Consider the following 19,373-nt stretch of genomic DNA (forward strand, 5'->3'; position numbering starts at 1 on the left):
TCTGAAGCCCTTTTTTCTTTTTTTTTTTCCATCATTGTCATCTTCTCCTTCTTTATTGTAGCATGAGTAATCTAATTTTTCTGCATAGCATGTTGCAGTTTGATAGACAGGTCTCTGAGGGAAGCCTTATGTGTCAGCATCAGTGAAAATGACTTCTGAGGTTGGCTCACACCCCCACGCGAGCACGGAATCCAAATCACCCCAGAGTTACGCATCCGCCTGCCCCACGCCTCGCTGCTGGATAATGTATTCATTTGCCTCTGGCGAAAAAAAAAACGTGAGATCCTCCACTGCATACTGATGTCATGTGGAAGGAGCCATAATTGGGACTGGTCACGTGTGGCAGGCACCGTGAGCTGCTGCTTTTTGCCGCCTGTGGAGATAAAGTTCAGGTCTCTGGACCCGTCGTGTACTCCGAGGACACGCAGGGCTGGACACCCAGCAGTTCAGGCACGTATTTCCCCCCCAAAATAGGAAATGAAAATAGGATGCAGGCACCCAGGTCTGTCTTTTTTTTTCCAGAATTCCATTGTAGTGGCAGGAGATTTTTATTTGGCTCCATCACTACTTCAGTTTATCAGTAATAATTAATGACTTGTGCAATTGCATTTCCCACTTTAATCAAGGACAGATATTTCCAATTCAGAGTTGCAGCAAGAAAACATCCACAAATGGGCTGTCTTTTCTTTTTCCTTTTCACAGGCAGATGCAGACAAGGGAAAAAAAAAGACTTTTTGCTCTTTTTGCTTCAGGTGTATATAAAGCTTTACAGCTTCACTTCCAAAAGGACTCTCCAGGACTGAGCTTCCCAAGTTACATGCCTCATTCCCTCCTCCCAGCAGTGCACCCTAAATAATTTGGGTCCTGACTATTAGAAATCATCACTTGAAGCCCACTGAATGGACAGGAAGATTTCCAGTGATTCATCTGTTTTCAATTACGCCCCTAATAGCACTCCTGCCCTTTCTTCTTGCTTGTAATAGCTGGAGAAGTTATTAGATGTGCTGGGGCTCTGGATGGTCTGCCACCAATTTCTGGGGACTTGGATCAATGCTCTTTGACTCAGTTTCCCTGTCTGTAAACAAGACCTTTAATATGGGCCAAGAGTCTCCAGGGTATGGAAGGTTTTCACCTGAGATGGAAGCTGCTGCTCCCTGGCAACACCACAACTGCTGTCAGTGATGGTAGAGCTGAACCTGCAGATGTGAAATACAGCTGGCATTTCTGATTTCCGTGTCATCCCACCTCCAGGTAAGGAAATAGAGCTAATTTTGGGACAAACCCACCACATTCAGTCTTCTTAACCTTTAGTCTGGATAACTTCAAAGATGAACAGAAGAATTTTATGCATAACATTTTAACTTGGCTTGATGTGCTTCCCAGTAGCATGTAAATAAACTGCCTGATTCGGAGCACTCTGTTCCTGACATATAACCCACTGCTCATTTAGCAGATTCAATTTTGCAGGCTTTGTGCATTTTTTATGTGACAATGATGATGTGAGGAGGCATGTCTTTATCACAGAAAGCCAACAGCACAGACTCTTTTTTACAAAAGTCCCTACTTGCTGCTCCTTCGGAGCAGGAGCTCAAGATAATTCTAGCACAGGGTGAGCCATCTGTGACATGGGGCAGCTTTACTTGTAAACTTTATAACTTTTAATTGCTGCTGTATTTCCTGACACTGTCAAGTAATAATGTCAGTGGATACCAAACCTTAAGTACATAGGACTCAATTATGATCTTGCAGAGTACAGAGGCTGCTCAAATCCAGTCCAGACTGTGAACTCACAATCTGCTGTTTACTTAAAGTAGAGAGAAAGCACTTGACCTCTTCTCAGTGGTATCCATGTGGAAACACTCGACAATAGAGGCCTTCCTTGGTTTTCTTAGGAATCACATTTCAACATTTTTATCTCCTCTGATTAAGGTCAACGGTCACACACTCCCACTTCTCTCCTCACCCCACTCTTCCAAATTTGCCAGCCCTTACCCAGCTCCAGTTACCCTGGATGAAGCAAACTGGACCCGATTTGTGCACACACAGTTCTGTGGGGAATGAAGAGAGCCCTGGAGATTTGAGGCTTTGCTGAGGCGAGAGCTGTGCCTGAGCTCTGGCGCTCACGTGCCCGTCCACCACGACGAGCAGCAGAGCCCGATAGCCAGAAGCAAACAGTAGGCGGGGGGTAGGATTGCTGCAAATGCAATTCCACTATGAGAACATCTCCTAACCCGCAGCACATGTTCCCACCCGGTGGGGAAGGTGTGAGCGAGCTCTGAAGGAGGACGGCGAGAGCGAATCTCATCTCCCTTTGCAACGCTGCAAGTGCTAATTGCAGGCGGGGAGGAAGGGTGTAGCTGGTAGACATCTCGGAGGAAGCCTGGGGAGCACAGCACAAGGACTCCTGTTGTCGTTGTGGAAGGAACCCAGGAGTGCTTCACATCCCAGCATCCCTGGCAGGATTCACTTGGGCACTGCTGTGCTTTGTCTGCAGCCCTGGCTGCCTCTCCTGGAAAACCCTCACTGTTCTCAGCGGGGCACTTCCCAGGAATGAGAATGCTCCAGCCAAGGCCATAGTGTCAGGATGCAAAGGATACCTGCTAGCCCACCTCAAGGCTGAAAGAGCACATCCCACTGAATCAGGGGCCTGTGGGGACTGGATTTATCATCAGAAAACCCCAGCACCTTTTCGGAGCAGTATACATCCTGCTTAGTAATTACCTTTTCTCTACTAAAAAGATTATTTCTTTTCTTTATTTTTGTTGAGTAGGTGGCAGCTATGAATGGTTAACAATGGAAGGCAGAAGTTGGTGAAATAAAACTCTGTGCTTCTAGAAGTCATTTCACATATATAAAAACAAAAGTGGGGCAGCCAGCTGCAGACCTTGGCATTACTTAGGCTTGTGCCTGATGCATTGCACCCTTTCCCTTTAAACTGACTTGCTCTCATTTCTCACACAGAGCAGAATATCACTTCCAGAAAAGAAAAGACCTAATGCTGTCCTTTTCCTTTTATATAAAAAAAAAGAAAGAAAAACCAGAACAAAACTAACAGAGTTGTGCCCTAAGTGAGATTGTCTTGACCCTTTGCAAAGCCAGATCCTCAGAGCCTCTGTCAGCACACGCTTCCAGCATAACTCTGCTCATGCTGAGCTCAGCCGTGGGTGCAGGATCAGGGCACCTGTTCTCTGTAGAGAATAACTACCAAAAAACATGATTTTTTTTTTTCTCCCTCTATACTGTTATTTTTAAGCTGAAAAAATGTGTGTTTGGTTCTAAGGGGGGAGTAGGGCAGGCTGTGGTGTTGAGCAGCGCCGTGGGTTCCTCACCCCAGTGCTGTGGGGACTGCATCCATAGTTTCCAGGCGTCAGGGAGATGTGTTAGAGCCATCTGACATCCCAGAGAGATGGATTTTTCATGTAAAAGTGGAAAGCTATTAGCTCCCAAAATGTTCTCTTGGCAGCAGCAGGGCAGTAAGTGCTGCTACAGGGAAGGCAGGTGCTGGGCCAGCATAGTCCTGCAAAAGGTTTTGTGTTGTCACACATTGCAGAATAATGTAATAAAAACCAAGGACTTTTATTCCTGAAAGAGCTCAGTCACTCATGCCACAGGGAAGATTATGTTTAATTAAATATTGAACCCCTTTATATATCTGTACCAGGCTCTGAATCACACTCCCTCTCCTTACAGCTAGAGGACATTCCCACATCTTCAAAGATTTTACAAATGAAGTTAGTTGAGAGTTTCATTTCCCCTGGAACTGAAATTGAGCTACTTTGGAGATGGAAACCAGCAACTCTTGAAAATCCTTCTTTCAGCAGAGCAGGCCAGGAAGAGAAAAAATATACAGTATCCCAGAAGTGAGCCACAGGATGACTTTTTAATAGCAGAAAAACTATATTATTATTTAGTATCTGTGCTTTGTTGCTGTGTTGGGGGGCAGGTTACACCTCTTCCACTGAGTTCAGTAATGGGCTCTTGCACTTCAGTTACTCCTTGTTTGATTCCTGCAACACTTTCCTGACTGCTTTTTGGGGAAATTTTCATATTCCTGCTAAAATTTAGTCACTGGGGACTGCTTAGGCATTCTCAGACCCCCCCTCCTTGGATTTAAACTCCATCTTTTTTGCGAGTGTGCTGTGAGTTTTCTTCATTGCTGGGATATGTGTTATCTTGCTCAATTGCATTTAATTTGGTCTTAATTTGCATATTCGCGTCCTGGGCTGAATCCGTCAAGATTTTCCCATGACACATTTTGCCTCTGCTGTTCCCATGACACATGTGCCTTCTGCTGTGGCAAGATCTACTCTGTGGATTCATCTTTTCTCCTGAGAAAAGTGAGGCTGTTTCTCCGAAGCTCAGGTTCTCGCCGTTAGGATTTTCCGTGCCTTCCCCAGATCTGCAGCGATGTCAGCTCACGCACGATCTTCCTCAGTTCAGCGGGGATGAAACTCAGAATCCCTTCTCACTTCAGTCTCTCAGCTGGCTTTTGAGCAAAAGCCTGTGGTTTGTGCCGTGTCATCTGGTTTGCTGTTGGGTGTTTGGGGCTTGCTTGAAGCCATTTCTGCAATCAAAAGGCTCGGGTTTAAATACCAGCCAAAGGCTGGGCACGTGTGTACAGCATTAGGAGCCCTTTTCAAAGAGCACCTTTAGGTGAATCACTTGACCTGGCTGTGCCTCAGTTCTCCATATAGAACAGAGGAAAATAATATTAATGCAAGTCTAACTTTCTTCAGATACTGCGAGGCTCAGTGCACGACCAGAGGTGATGTTCTTGGGTATTACAGTAATAGGGGTCACAGGAGCTAGAAGGAAAAGTAAAGCAGAAGCTAGTTAAGACTTTGTCAGCTGCAAAGGATTAGTGTTCATTTTAAAAATCTCTGGCTCTTGGCAAATTGGGACACTTACTAACCTGTAGCTTAGGAAAAAAGAAAAAAAAAAAAAGGCAAAGCAGCTGAAACAAGGGTGTTAGCAAGTCTGGCAGCACAGCAGCACAGTGCACCTTATCTCTATCCTGGTGGAAAATCAAAGGCACATTTCCAGCTGTGCCCGTGAGCACTGTTTGGTCACTGAACAAAGCAACTGGCACCTCGTATCCAACCTACAGAATGATCACAGCCTGCTTCAGGTGCACAAACAAGTGCAGAAATGAGCTCCATGCACAGAACTCATTGTTATTCAATCAAGCCTTTAATTGTAAATGTTTTAAGCAAGGAATTCTCTGTTTTATGAAAGTGTGCTCAGCATTACTCCGCCGCAGACATCTGTCATTCAGCAGGCGCCACCCAATAAAAGTGCTTAAAATGTTCTGTTCCTCAATTAAAATATAAACCAGAGCTGTTTAAGGGCTTTTACGAGGTGATTTCTATTTACCTGACAGATTTCCACACTGGAGGAGCACAAAGCAGGATTTCAGTTTCTGATCAGAGTGATGGCTCTGCAAAATAGTAAAGTTTCAATTGTTTAAATTTATTTATTTTGGGGTTTGGGGGGTTTAAGGTTTTTTTGTTTGTTTGTTTAATTTCAGGAATAATAAAAATCCATGAAGAAGAAAGGAATTCCTCTACCAGATAAAAATGAGGAAGACTTTGGGAGGGTCATTGCTGATCACACATGCTGGAGGAACTGGGATCCAGGATGGACTATTGGAGCCGGCGCCAGCACCTGCTAACCTTTCCTTCCAAATTTCATCAAACAAAAGCCAGGGAAGAGGGTGCTGTGCTCTGGTCTGAAACAGCCTCTTATGAAGAGAAACAAGACTATGGCTAGACAAAATCTCCCATTTTCCCCAAAGAAACACTGCATGAATGCTCTCATGGTTATTCCACTGCAGATGGATATTTAATCTCCCATCCTGCCTCACTATGGCTCTCAAAAAAATCTTTCTTTTCACCTTCCTGCTATTCAAGCAGGAGTGGATGTTACATGGAAAACAAGCATTTTCACTAAAGAACCCTCTACTTTCTGTTCCAGAGCCTCAGGGACTCACCTTCAGTGGCATGAGAGGTGCAGAAAAGGCTTTGCCATGTGTTTTGTGCAATGTGCTGATCCATGGCCTCCTGGCAGCTCGTCACTTCAGTGCCCCTGGTCAGCATCAGGCTAGAGGAGGATGGCAGTGTCAGGAGAAGTGTCAGCTCTTGCAAGACAAAGCTTTCAGCACCAAACCTTAAACCTTCTGGTTTTGCCAGGTAACAATATGTTTTGGAGCAGTTTTCCCTGTCCTGCATGGCCATTAAGCCATTGTGACCCTTGACCACCCCACGGTCACAGCTGATTTCTGACAGCATGGGCAAGCCAAGGATGGAGCCTGTCGGGAGGGAAGGTGGCTGGGTTTGCCCCATCTCCTCCATGGCTGTGTGCCACCCTGCTCCCCCCTGCAGCTGCTTTTGGGCACCTGCAGGTCCTCAGAGCCTGCACAGCAAGGCAAACTGAGATCCCACATGGCACCAGCCTAGCCCAGACAATGCAAGCTTCTCCCAGGAGTTCCAGGGATCCAGTGTTCATCCTGCCACGCCTTGCTGAAGGGACAAAGCTGCCTGTGCCAGAGGTACCAACAATGCTGATGCTCAGCCCCAAGTTGGTGAGTCCCAGCTGAACTGCCTCAATTAGATTATTCAGGGGAGATGTTAATCCCTTTTAAAATTAAGGGAAGGAAAAGCAAACGCCAACTAAACCAAACAACAGGTAAACAAGCAGCTGCTGGATTTTGCACCACAGGTATTCAGAGGAGGCTTTCTGCCTTGAACCACACTGCTTGGAAAATGCTGGGAAATCTGATGTTAGTCCTTAACTCAATGTGGTGTGTGTTTTTTTTCCTCTCCAGCAGCAGCATGAGTTAAGGACAAGGCATTAGCCCTCACTGTGATCCCCACAGTGTCAGTTCAAGTCAGATTCTTCCCCTTATTTATATGTTCCCTTTTGTGAGTGTATCGATTATACAAGTGAGTTCTCAAGTGTCTGGGCACTCAACACAGCCACACAATGGAGGAAAGCATCCAGGTTAGCATGGAATTGCACATGTGCTGAGCATGCCAGGGGACAGGAGTAAATAATGACATGTACAATTCAAAGCCACCTCTTCAGAGCTTTCTGTTTTGCTGCACGGTGACTAAAAATAAAACCTCCATTTCAATTTCCAAGGTGTAGCAACCAAAGATTGTCAGAGTTATTCTTAGCCACGGTAGAATTGCCACCTTCAGGCCATTTCTGAACACACGAGATTATTCCATGATAATCCAAAATCCAGCACAAGCTCCTCCCTCCCCTCTATTTGTTTTACCCTCTGCATTATGAATGCTGTGGGTAAGGGCTGTCTGTTTCACAGGGGGCTTGGTATCACAGAAAGATGGTTGTTGATCTCTGGATGCCTGCAGGCCAGCAATCTGTGCTACAAGTTACCCCTCTAAAAAGAAAAGGAAAAAAAAAAAGGGACCAAAAAAAAGACAAGTGGATGAAACTGATACAAGCATCTGTAACAAGCTAATTGGACCCTTGTGGGCAACACAGCAGATACAAAATTAAAACAAACAAAACATCTCATTGTACAACTGTACTTCCAGGACCATTATCACAAAGGGACCCGTCTGGATTTTTATTTTAGTTTCATTTTGTCTAAAAGGACCTAATTACAGCCAGAGCTGGAGTATCACGAGTCTGTTTTCATCTATAAAGAAAGGATATTTTGCCTCTGAACCTGAGAAATTGTTAGAAGTTGGTAATTAGTATGACTTGTTAATAGAGTTTGGCTGTGATTAAGCTGTGATTGAGTGTGAGTTTGGTTCTTGTCAATGTGAATGCCTGTAAGGTTGAGAGATGTTTAATGAGACACCTGTTGTCAGCAGCACCCGGTGGGCTTTGTTGCTCCTGATTGGAATTTGTACCACGGAGCAGCAGCAGCACCAAAACACAGCAGCAGCACTGAAATGCAGCTGCAGCAGCAGCAGGCACAGCCCCAGCTGGAGCATCACTGGCAACAGCCAAAGGTCCAGAGAAATGGAGGCTTGGACCCCCTGCACTGGAAAGGTTCAGGGATGCTCCATGTCCCACAGGTCACAGTGCCTGGGGTGATCCATCATCCAAACCACGCAATTACAGCTGACTTGGGCAGTGCAACAGGCAAAAACACTGACATTTTGTCTGGTCACTAGGGAATGATGGCCTGTGCTGCTGTGGGATGGTGTGTCTTGGGAGATGGCAGGAGGGGGGATGGAGCTGAGCAGGTTTAAAGCTCTCTACCCCCCAAAATGTCCAGCCCTTGGGGAGTTGGCAATAGTGGGGCTCTTTAAAGTGTGACATAGGTTCTGCCCAGCCTTTCTCCATCAATCTCGTGATCATCCTTCCCCTTGGGCATTTTCCTCAAGGGAAAATGTCCCACTGAGTGACTCAGTACCTCTTGGCCTTTGAACAGAGAAAGTTTCATTCATTTATGATATTTTGTCTCAAAAATCAGCATAATTTTCCACATGACTCCATATAATCACTCCCCACACCAAAACCTGGGCCTAATGACAAATTTGTGTACTTCGGGCTATGTACATAAAATATTATTTCCCCCTGAATATCTATTAAACATTTTCAAGTGGCTGCAACTTAAAACATACCTGGGTTTTACATGCAAAAAAGCCAAAGAAGCTGGAAGCAATCACGATAGCCACTGTCGCAGCCTTTTAATGTGAAATGCCTGAGCTGGGAACAGGAGCAGAAACATTTCTGCTCTGGAATGTGCCTCGGGAAGGAGCCCTTGGCTTTGTGATGGATCGGAGCAGCCACTGGATGGCATCGCTCTACACGAATGGACCTGCGAGAGGAGCGCTCAGCACGGGCTGCTGTGCCAAGGAGATTTATTCAGCCCCGAGAGGCTCAGGCCACCGTGACCTTACCAATTCTTTAAATAACATTCAGAGTTCTCCTGGCTGCCTGGCCGGGAGCTTTGGGCACAGAGTTTGGTCAGAGAGAACAAAGCCGACACCCTGAAGCAAACCTATTTTTAGGCTGAGCGCGTTTCTCTTTCATTTTACATGAGATCAAATATTCAGCCAGTTTTTGATGGGTTTCCCCTCTCATGAGATGGGGAAAAGTGTCATTTGTAATTTCTGGCTGTATCAAACCAGTGCAGAGCAGGCGTGCCCGGCCAGCAAGTGATGGCTTGACTGGAGCCCTGGTGCTGGCCAGACAGCTCAGTTCCCTGTGGCTCACAGGGTGAGCTGAGCAGCTTATTTCTGTGTAGCAAAAGGAAAAACCAAAGAAAAAGAAAAAGCAATTGTTGTCTGGCATGTTCTGCTTTGCTGCGAGCTCCAGAGCATCGAGCCTGGGTTGTTACCCGCGTGTGGTGCTGCTCCGTGCGACAGCAGCCTCTCAGCACGTGTTAATATAGCTTTGCTCTCTGCTACATCACTTATTGATAAGGAATCAGCTGGTGGCCAAACAACCTGATGTTCATATTTTCCCTGGCGTTTTCTGTTTCTTTCATTACTGACACTCCACGTTGGCCTTGTTCTTCCAGTGACTACATGTGGCCAAGCCAACCTGAGAATGTCACCGGCCGAGTTCACGCCCGAAAGAAATCTGCTGATGGCTTTGGAGGTGCAGTAGGATATTTGGGACTGCAGCCCCACAGAAGGTGTATCTGAAGGGGGATACACTATTTGTGGGGGTCAGTTGGCAGTCATGGCCAGCAGATGTATCTTCAGTTAGGACATGACATCTTCAGGTGAGTGCTTGTACATGGGCCGGTAGCTACAGCTGTTCTGGGCACAGAACTTCCTGTTGGTACTGCCCCAGTTTTGGCCAGTCTAATAAATTTAATGATCATATTCAATTATATAACTCCAGTTACGGTGGGATTAAAATCAGATCATCAGTTCAAGTCCTGCAAAAGCCCCTTCGCTCCCAGTTCTCAGTTCTGTACTCAAACCCCTGCACCCAGCTGCCTCTTTAATACTGGAATGGTATGATGAAAAAATTGCGGTATAAAATAAATGCTACATTTGTTTTATGACCCCATTTGTCCCCTTTTTCTGGACTTACCTCCCCATCCAAACAACAAGAGAACTGTAACCATCTTGATGTGCTCAGCAGTCCACTGGTAAATGCTTTCTGCTGTCAGAAATGCTCAGGCTTGGTGGGAAATTTGGGTTATATCAGCAGGAGGCTGCTCAGGTCCTTCTTCTGGTGGCCACAGCTCTGCTACAGTGGCTGTAAGAGGAGACCAAAACAACTGACAGTTGAACTGACAGCCTGTTTCATGTCTCCTGTTTGGTACCACTGCTTGTGTCTCTTGTGTCTCTTCCCAAGGGAAGACCTCTATGAAGTGGCACCAGAGAGCTCAGTGGTTTTAATCTCTTTCCATTGACTTCAGAGGAAATGGCAATTTCTTCCCTACTTCAGCTTCAGTGCTGTGTTTGAACACAGGAAGGATAAATCCAAATATCTTCATCTATTTAATAGTCAGGAGTGTAAAGTCTAAAATACGGGTGTTTCCTACTGTTCCTACACTGCATGGCGGGCTGTGTTTGGAAAAGATCCCCTTGGACCCAGCATTTATGGGATGGCAGAGACCCCAGCTAGGGTACCCACTTCTGTGCTGGCTGTTCTAAGGGAGATCTGTTTTAATGCCATCACCTCAGCACACAAATTTACCCTGGATCTTTCTAGACTCAGGGCAAGACTCCAGATCTCCAAAAAGTCAAGGTGACCTTGGAAATTGCAGGGCAGCCCAGAAAACTGGCGGCCAAAAGGAATTAAAAAAAAAATCAAATTCTAGACTAATTCCAGACCATTACAAAATTATGAGAAAAACTGAACTGTATCTGCTGAAGTGTCTCATTCTGTTTGGTGGCACAATGTAGCAGGGGATCTGTCACTGTCAGCACTGCTCTTGTCTCACTGAAAGCTGTGGTGCCTTTCACCACCACGACATAAAAATTCAAGCCAGCTGTCCCACCTGCCGGAGCAGCTTCTATTCTGGGCTCCCATGTGCCGTGGGTATTGTGCTTATTGATTAGCTGGGGCTTATTGTCCCTTGACATTGCTAGGGAATATTCTGCTGGTTATAATCACTGGAACTTACACAGGCAGAACATTCCAAGCCAGGACGGGCTGTGCCAGGCTGTGGCTACATCTCCAGGTTAGACTGCGGTGGGAATTGGTACAAAATGAAAAGAAGCTTAAAAAAAAAAGATTGTTTTGAGAAGTCACCCAAGTCAGAAAAGACTGGGGGCCTCCGTGACTCTGGCTGTCAATAAGGTGTTAGGTAGGGGAAGATTAACACCCTTTAGCAATGACACAGCTGTTCCATTGAAGGTGATAACATGCAATCAGGGGAGGGAAGAGTCTAGCACAGAATAATGAACAGAGCAAGCAAAGATCAGTAAAATGGAAGGTTTTAGCCCAAAAAGCTGAAATAGCCTCTTAAAGCTGATTATTTTAGTAGGTATAAATAAGTATAAAAAGACCCAGAGCCTCACTTTACGTCTGCACAACGAGCTCAAATATTTACCCCTCTTTCTAAAATCAGCCTGGCTCCTAAGAAGAAGAAAAATAGTGATAATGTAGAGAATAAAGTCTCTTATCTGTCTTGGCAGTGAGCGTGCAGATAAACACAAAAATCCTTACCCTAAAGACAGCATGTAGCACTGAATCTCTTCCTCTGAAAGCACAGCAAATTGTGATAAGAGTAGGGTTGGGAAGACAATAGATTTAATAGTGGAAAGAACCTAGTATTTTGTCGACTCTTGTCTTCCTTGGAAAGGAATCCGGACAATGAATTTCTCCCTCTACTGTTAATGGCTAAAGGTAGAAATTAGTGTTTTGATCCACCCTCAGCTTTGCTGCTCACCTGAGCTTGTCCACTGCATCAGGAACCCCCAGGTCAGTGGATTTCCCCTGGGAACTGAAACATCAGGATGCTTAATGCAGAGTTAGTGGTGACAATGCCAGTCAGGGGTGCAGTTCCAGCAGATGCGAGGCCACCATTCTAACATCTCTGCTCTCCCTGTGGAAGAACAGCAGATCCTTAGCCACATGGCCTGTTCCATTATTAGATTTTGGCTGGACTTGAGGAAGATGGAGGTCTAGCTGAGAGATGGAGGAGGAAAAGCGATCACCCCTTTAAAATGCAGCTGGGTTTAAGCTGCTCATGAGCCGTACTGTGAAGAAAGCTCAGCCTTCAGAGGCAGTGTTGGGGATCTCAGCTAACACACATGCAAAGAAAATCCAAATCCCATGGCTCTCACTGAGAAACCACTACCAAACCTTTCAGAGCTGGGTAGGAACTGAGAATTGCCTGCCTATTCCCTACCTGACCCACTGGTCCTTTCCCACCTCACTCTCCACTCCCCATCCCATGGATTACACGCACACACTGAAAAGTGATTACTCTCAGCCCCCCAACCCAAAAGGGAAGGTCCTGTTCCCCCCTGCTGGACACAGGCCAGCCACCCACCTCTGGCCAGACCTGCCCATGTCCCTGTCACTCCAAGCTGCCCCACAGCCATCCCACAAAAGCTGTTTGAAGGGATGCAGCGAGACAGACCGTGCCACCGGCTCGCAGGGATGTGACAAGAGCTGCATCTGCTCGCTCTCCGCGGCGCTCAGGAGCTGTGACATTGCTGTGGATACAGCCTGGAACCGAGCAGGCAGGAGCTCCAGGGAAGAGGAGAGGGTCTGGACAGAAACAATAACAACCACAGGGACACCACCAGCACCAGCGGGAGCAAAAATGTTGCTTTACCACTTGTGAGAGCAGCAGAGCATATGGCCAGTCTGGGACTGTTGTCAGCAGCCCAGAATGGGGTAGCTCTGTTCTGGCAAACTCCATTTTTTGTCTTTATGACCAAAGAATGGTTGCATGTTGGAAGCTCTGTAGTTGCTAGGGGAAGAGCCATTAATATGCTGGTGACTGAGAAGTCAGCCAAAGCAAGTGCTGAGATAAAATTACTTTTTCCCACTTCTGTTTCACCCTGAGTGTGTTATTCAGTGTGTTTTCTCTGCTCAGGGTACCTCACACACACTGTGCTGTGCTAACTTCTTTGTCCTTTCTGATTTTATTTTTCACCTTTCCTAACCATGATTCCAAAGAATACTAATCTGACAGACTAGAAAGGCCTCTTACATCATAAATCCCTACTTACTGGCAGAGTAAGACTGCAGACTGTTTCTCTCCCATAAAAAAAAAAACCCTTTTCTCTAATAGCCTGAAAATTAAGAATAGAAAATAAAATAATAGTGACGGAGATGGTGCTAAATCAGTGCATGAGGCTGGGAATACATCCAGAGGAGGGTGATCCTACAGAATACAGGATAATTTGGTGATGGGGCTCAAGGATGTGACCTGGTTCCCAGCACACAAGAAGTTAACATGCTTCTCCCTGCCCAGCTCCTGGGGCAACTGTGCATAATCTCATTCTAGAATAACAATCGTTTTTTTCCCCTGCAGTTTTACTCTGCTGGGGCAAGCAGTGCCTTCCCAGGTAAGGCTCTCCCCTCCCACACTTGCAGCCTGCTTCTCCATACAGATCACTGCAGCCCTCAAATCTTGTCTGCACAAGGTGTCAAGTCCAGTTCTGGAGACATTTATTCCAAAGCTAAAATGAGTATTCTTATTCCAAAATAAATACATCCGTAAATCTCCTGAGTGGTGGAGAGAATACAAGGTGAGCACCCCCTCAGCAGCCTCCCTCCCTCCAGCTCAGTCCCATCATAAATAACAGTGGATCTGAACTATACACAGAAGATGACTTTTTTTTTAACCAAAGCCTTCATTTTAAAGCAACTGTTCCCAATTCTCTCCAGTAATTCCCGAGACATGTCCCCTTTCCCCTGCTACACAGGAGTATTGCTCCAAACCATTCTTGAATTAAGTCAGCTCTACTTTGCCTCTTTCCCCACCACTCAAATCCACACCACTTACAGACATTTTCAAAACTGGGAAACAATACAAAGCCACAATTTGTGTGAGCATGCAATACCCTGCAAACACAACTATTCATTAAAAAAAAAAAAAAATAGACTAGGCACAACGACTGCCAGCTCCTGACTCTGCTGTGACACAGACACATTTTTTTTTCCACTAGAGGATTTTTTTTTTGCCATGAGACACCGAACAAAAGTCACAAGCAGTTCCTCTGATCAAAAGAAATCTCTGTGAGAGTCTGTGGCAGATTCACCCCATCCCTTCATGCCAGCCACTGCTCATTTCCCTGAACACTCGCTCTGCTCTGCACTCTTGAGAAAGTCAGAGCAGATTCGGCACTGTGCAGTAATACACTGAGAACAAATGTGCTGCTTCTGTCAGTGGAAAAGTAGTTTAACTATTCCTAGGCCACAGAAAGCTCACATGCAATGCCAGGATCTGTTAATATTTTGCCTATACCATCAGTATGGATGTGCCTGCCCTTGTGGTGCTGATCAGTGGTGTAAATAAAAATGTTACTAATTTATAAAATGCTTTGCCCTCATTTAACAGATCAATTAAAATCTTAATAAAATTATAACCATTACAATAGTACATTACCAGTACATCATAAGCTGTATGGAAACCTCTAAATCTTAAGTTCATTTTCTCTACAGATCTTCATTTAATCACAGGGTCAGGGTAGGATTTCAGATGCAGAGCTGTGTCTCCTGTATCTGCTCCCTGTCACTATCAGCACCTCCAAACACACCAAGTGACTTCAGCCTGCTCCACATGCAGACACTGAGCAATAAATAATGAGCCACATAATTATAGTTTGAGTATTGAATCAGCCTGTGAAAGCTAGAAGTGTAGGAGGTGAGTTTTGTGAGGACAGGAACAGCATTTGCTGAATGTACTTGGGATAATAATAATCTCGTTCAGTCAAACCATGAACGAGAGTGCTTTGGGTAGAAAGATCCAGAGAAAAATGCATCTCTGTTCTGCATGAGATTTGCCTATTTTTTTCCATTGGTTTCCACACTAATTTGGGGCAAAACCACACTGACCTTTTCCATTAAAGAAAACAAAAGTGAATCTCCAAGGCAGTGGGAACCATGAAATCAGGAGCTGGAATACAACATTGTGGATTCTTTTTAGAAAGCCAAAGAGAAGCTAGGAACCTCAAAGCCCAGAAGAGCCAGGAATCCTGGACCATCATCCTTACAGCTTGCTGAGTTCCAGTGTAGGGATGTGGAAGGAAAAAGCCCTGATGTGGCAATCCCTGATGAGTGCCCTATTGTTGTAAGCTCCCAGCTGACCTGCACAAAAGCCGTAAGTCTTGTAACACCAACTGCCCACTTCAGCCTTTCCTCTGCAGGAAATAAAGAGGCAGTTTGGGATCCAGTGCTCCCAACTTCTGGCTTCTCACTGCCTTGGCAGATGCACAGCAAAGGAAGCAGGAGCCAAGGAGAGCAGTGGCTCCCAGAACCTCCCCAGGCAGCTGTGATAAAATCAGCTAATTGGTAGGGAAAAGCAGATTCTCTTGTAACTTGGACAGCATCTGATCCATCAGTTTTCTTTAATGGAAAACTGTCCCTTGAGGGATTTGCATTGGCTTCAGTCACTAGTGTCATGAAAACCACATGGGTAACCACGAGCTTTATGTCATGTTTGGGCAAATACTCCATCTCCATGTCTTTCAGAAGAGAAGAAATAAATCATTATTCAAATTTCACACACGGGGAAACTGAGGCACCAGGGGGTGCAGCACCCTGACCAGTATTTTTAAATGCACTGGTCCAGCTGGGGCTGGTCAGCTCTGCTGATCTCTGCTCTTTTAGCACAGGCTTCCATGCCATCACTGCACACAGGCACAGTGGCAAAAGATCACGGATTCATCTCTCTCACTCTTGAATCTGCAGCATCACTGCTCAAATATGGCTTCATATTGAAATATTCTGGACTTTTTGTTTAAATGAAAGGATGCATTTCAAGGTGAGAGAAGAGTGAGGCTGATTCTTTGTCTGGAAAAGAATATAATTGTCTCAAGAAAATAGCCCTCATTGATTCACATGGAACAATTGGGGCACCATTAATAGCTATTAGTTTGGTGATGAGAAGGCCCTGTTTAGTGAGGCTAAAGGATTAAAGAGGAAACAATTTGAATTCTGTCTCTCACAGCACACCCCCTCCACAACCTCCTCCGCAACTCGACCGCTGCCCGGCTGACTTTAAACTGCCAATGCTGACAAAAAGGGGATGTTGCATCTTTTACAAACAGCCTTTTGTTTGCTGCTCTGACACCTGCGAAAAGCAAAATTGTTATTTTCTTGCTGCTTGTTGCTAGTTTGATGCCCGCTCTGGGGCCCTACATCAGAGACACTGCTCAGAACAGGTTGCAGGGGTCCGTTTCCGTGCTGTCTGCCGATGGTGCTGCCTGGAGGAAAACCATGGAAACGGAGTTTGACAGGCTCGCGGGGACCCGCGGCTGCCAGAGCCGCTGTCTTTGAGCGCCTGATGAAGACATCACAGAGCAAACACAACATTAAAACACTGCCGGCTGCTTTGCATCACTTAGAATGCAAATCTCTTTGTTCTGCTCGGCCTTTGCATTTGGTAGCCAAGGAATCCGTGCCATGGTCGAACACGGATTTGACGACCTTTTTTTCCTTCCATGCACACTGCCCCAAAAAAATAATAAATCATTTGTTGCGGTAGGGAGGTTTGTGTGGAGATGTACATGTGAAACAGCCCTGGCTTTTTGCAGTTCCTGGGATTTCTGTGCACAAATTAAATGCCCACATTGCAGAGAAGAGCGGGCTGGGCTGCTTTGTTGCTCCCTGTGCATTATTTGATTTGGATTCATTTACATGGCAACTCGCAGGGGTACATTTTATGTCATCTTTATGTCACGGATCAAAAGGCAAAAGTGATCCTTTATTTGAGCAGCATGTCCCTTCTAACCTCTTCAAGCCACACAGATGAAAACAGATGGAGAAAACCCCAAACCTTCTCACCTCTAGAATTCCAGTTTTATAACTTTTAATGCTAAATTTGAGGAGGTGCATGGTTATAAATTCCCCCTTCCCTTTGCAAGTAGCCTCTATTTTAGCTGCAATTTCTGATTGCCTTGGTCAAGGTCAAAATTTCTACACGATCTTTGCCTTGGTGCTCGGACGTGCCATTTCAGCAGCTCCTGACAAGCTGTGCTGAACACGGGTCAGCCTGGAAGTTTTTGGTGCTGATTGGAGAAACCCTGGTGAACATCTGCAGAAGGACAGAGCCGGTGGGGTGCAGCAAACAAACTGATCATCCTCTCAGAGGCAGTAATTTCTCATTTTGTTCTCCCTGTGCTGCCTAACTCACCCAATACTCAGGCTGAGAGGGGGTGATCCTCACCCAGCTGGCAGAAATACCCAACTGGGGCCTACAGGTCACCAGTGGGAAATTATTTAAGCACAGTATACAAATCCACCTCAACCAAAATTCAGGAAGACTTAAATGGGCATTTAGATTAAGATCTTTCTCAAAGGCTTTCCTGAAAATACAGCTGAATAAAATACAGGCAGGAGGACTTGGCATCCTCATGGCCATACCCTGGGGTTACTCCAAAATGAACTTTCCTGAAAATACAGCTGGAGGCCTTATCTGGGTCGCTTCTCAGTAAGTTTTGGGAAGCTGGCCCCAGAAAGGAGCTCGTGACTGGTCCCTGCCCAGGCAGGAGGACTTGGCATCCTCATGGCCATACCCTGGGGTTACTCCAAAATGAAGCTACTGCTTCCTGCCCAGATGTCTTCCTAATAAAGCTGGTGGCCACTGGGAATAATCCATAGAAAAGCCACCATTTTGGCACCCTCATTTTTAGCAGGATCAGTTCTACAACTGGGAAGAGAGGATGGACACAAAGATAAAGACATTTCCAAGTCATAGCGAAGTCCTTTTTCCTTCCTTGCCACTGCCACAGTGGATATTGGTCTATGTCATTTGCTGGTCCATCAAAGTTGGGATCTTTCTACAGAGTTGGAGAAGAATGATCTGTCTAGATGAGGTTTTGCTGTTTCCAGTACTAGTCCCATGCTTCTTTGAGTCTCTTTTCCAGCTACAGCATGGGAAGGACCCACTTTACAGCACAGTTAGCTGTGTCTGCAGAAACTATTATTTGTGGGTGAAATTAGTGTACAGTTATTGGAAAAATATGGCTTTAAATCTCCATAAGAGTGTTGAGATGTCACACTGTATTTTGGCAGTCACCAAGGAGATCCAGGTGCTCTCATTTCTCTCTGCTTCCTATGCTCCTTTGGATTATGCAAGTCTTTCTCCTTTTAAAGGCTTTTCCACCCTTTTTATTTCTTTTTGGGCTGACTCCTGGCAAGACCTTTCATTTTCTTATGGACTCATTGACTGAGCTTTCCTGACTCAAATCCCTCTGCAGGACTTCGCAGAAATGACATCAAAATATCACCATTTTGAGGCCACATGCTTTTTCTGCCCACTGACATCCTTTGAGTTTGAATTACAGTGTTCAGTTTTGACTGTGAGTCAAAGATGGTGGTTTTGTGACTAACCCAAAGCCAGAAAAGAAGAATGAAAACCAGAAAGGCACCCCAGAATGTCTGAGCAGAAGACAATCAGATTTCTGTGTCAAAAAAGATGGCAAAACTAAGGATGTGGGACTTGCATGAAAAATCTTGTAGACAGGTTTTTTTTCCTCTTCCTTTCCTTTCTCTCACAGTGGGACAAATTCCACTTTTATTTCAGTTCATCTGTAAATCATGAGGAACCAGCTGAGCATAGCATTGGTTCAGAATGAGGGCAGCTGACAAGGGAAAGGTAAAAGGAACTTGTAACTGCTGCAGTTCTCTCCAAGAAATTATTGCAACATGGAAAAGAACCCCTCAAACTAAGTTCTAAAAGATAAAGAAAGGTATCAGGACATCATCTACCATTCCCTGACACAGAAGACTCCAAGGTATAATTATTAATGCATTAGTCATTTAAATGTAGGTCATCACCTCCTGTTGTCTCTGGTTTTCTAGAGCTCATTGTCCTCTGGTGCTTGCTTAGGATGGGCTGCAAACAGGGAAGAGCCAGCTCTAAGAGTCTGGGAGCTGAGTTACTGCTCAGAACTTGGGTAAGGGTTGAAAAGCAGGAGATGAAAGGGCAGAAAAAGGTTGAGACCAACTGCTTTAGCACACACATTAGAAGTCTGAGGTATTTTGGGGTGGATTTTAAATTCCATAGCTCTTCATACATGTTAGGGACCACTGTGTGTTACCTCAATTCAGGGACTGTGATACCTAAAGAATAAAGGTTGCTTTTCGTACCCAAGGTACTCTGCAAACTCTCCTTCATCCTCAAAGACTTTGGAAATTAATCACCAATGCAAGCTGTACAACCTGGCTCATCTACAGCGCGTGTCACTTCCCAGGGAGCACGGAGAGAGAGGTGTGATGGCACCAGGCATTTCCCAGGGAACTGT

The sequence above is a fragment of the Onychostruthus taczanowskii genome, unplaced genomic scaffold (genome assembly GCF_017590055.1).
Source record: "Onychostruthus taczanowskii isolate IOZ18803 unplaced genomic scaffold, ASM1759005v1 scaffold6, whole genome shotgun sequence".
Lineage (NCBI taxonomy): Eukaryota > Metazoa > Chordata > Aves > Passeriformes > Passeridae > Onychostruthus > Onychostruthus taczanowskii.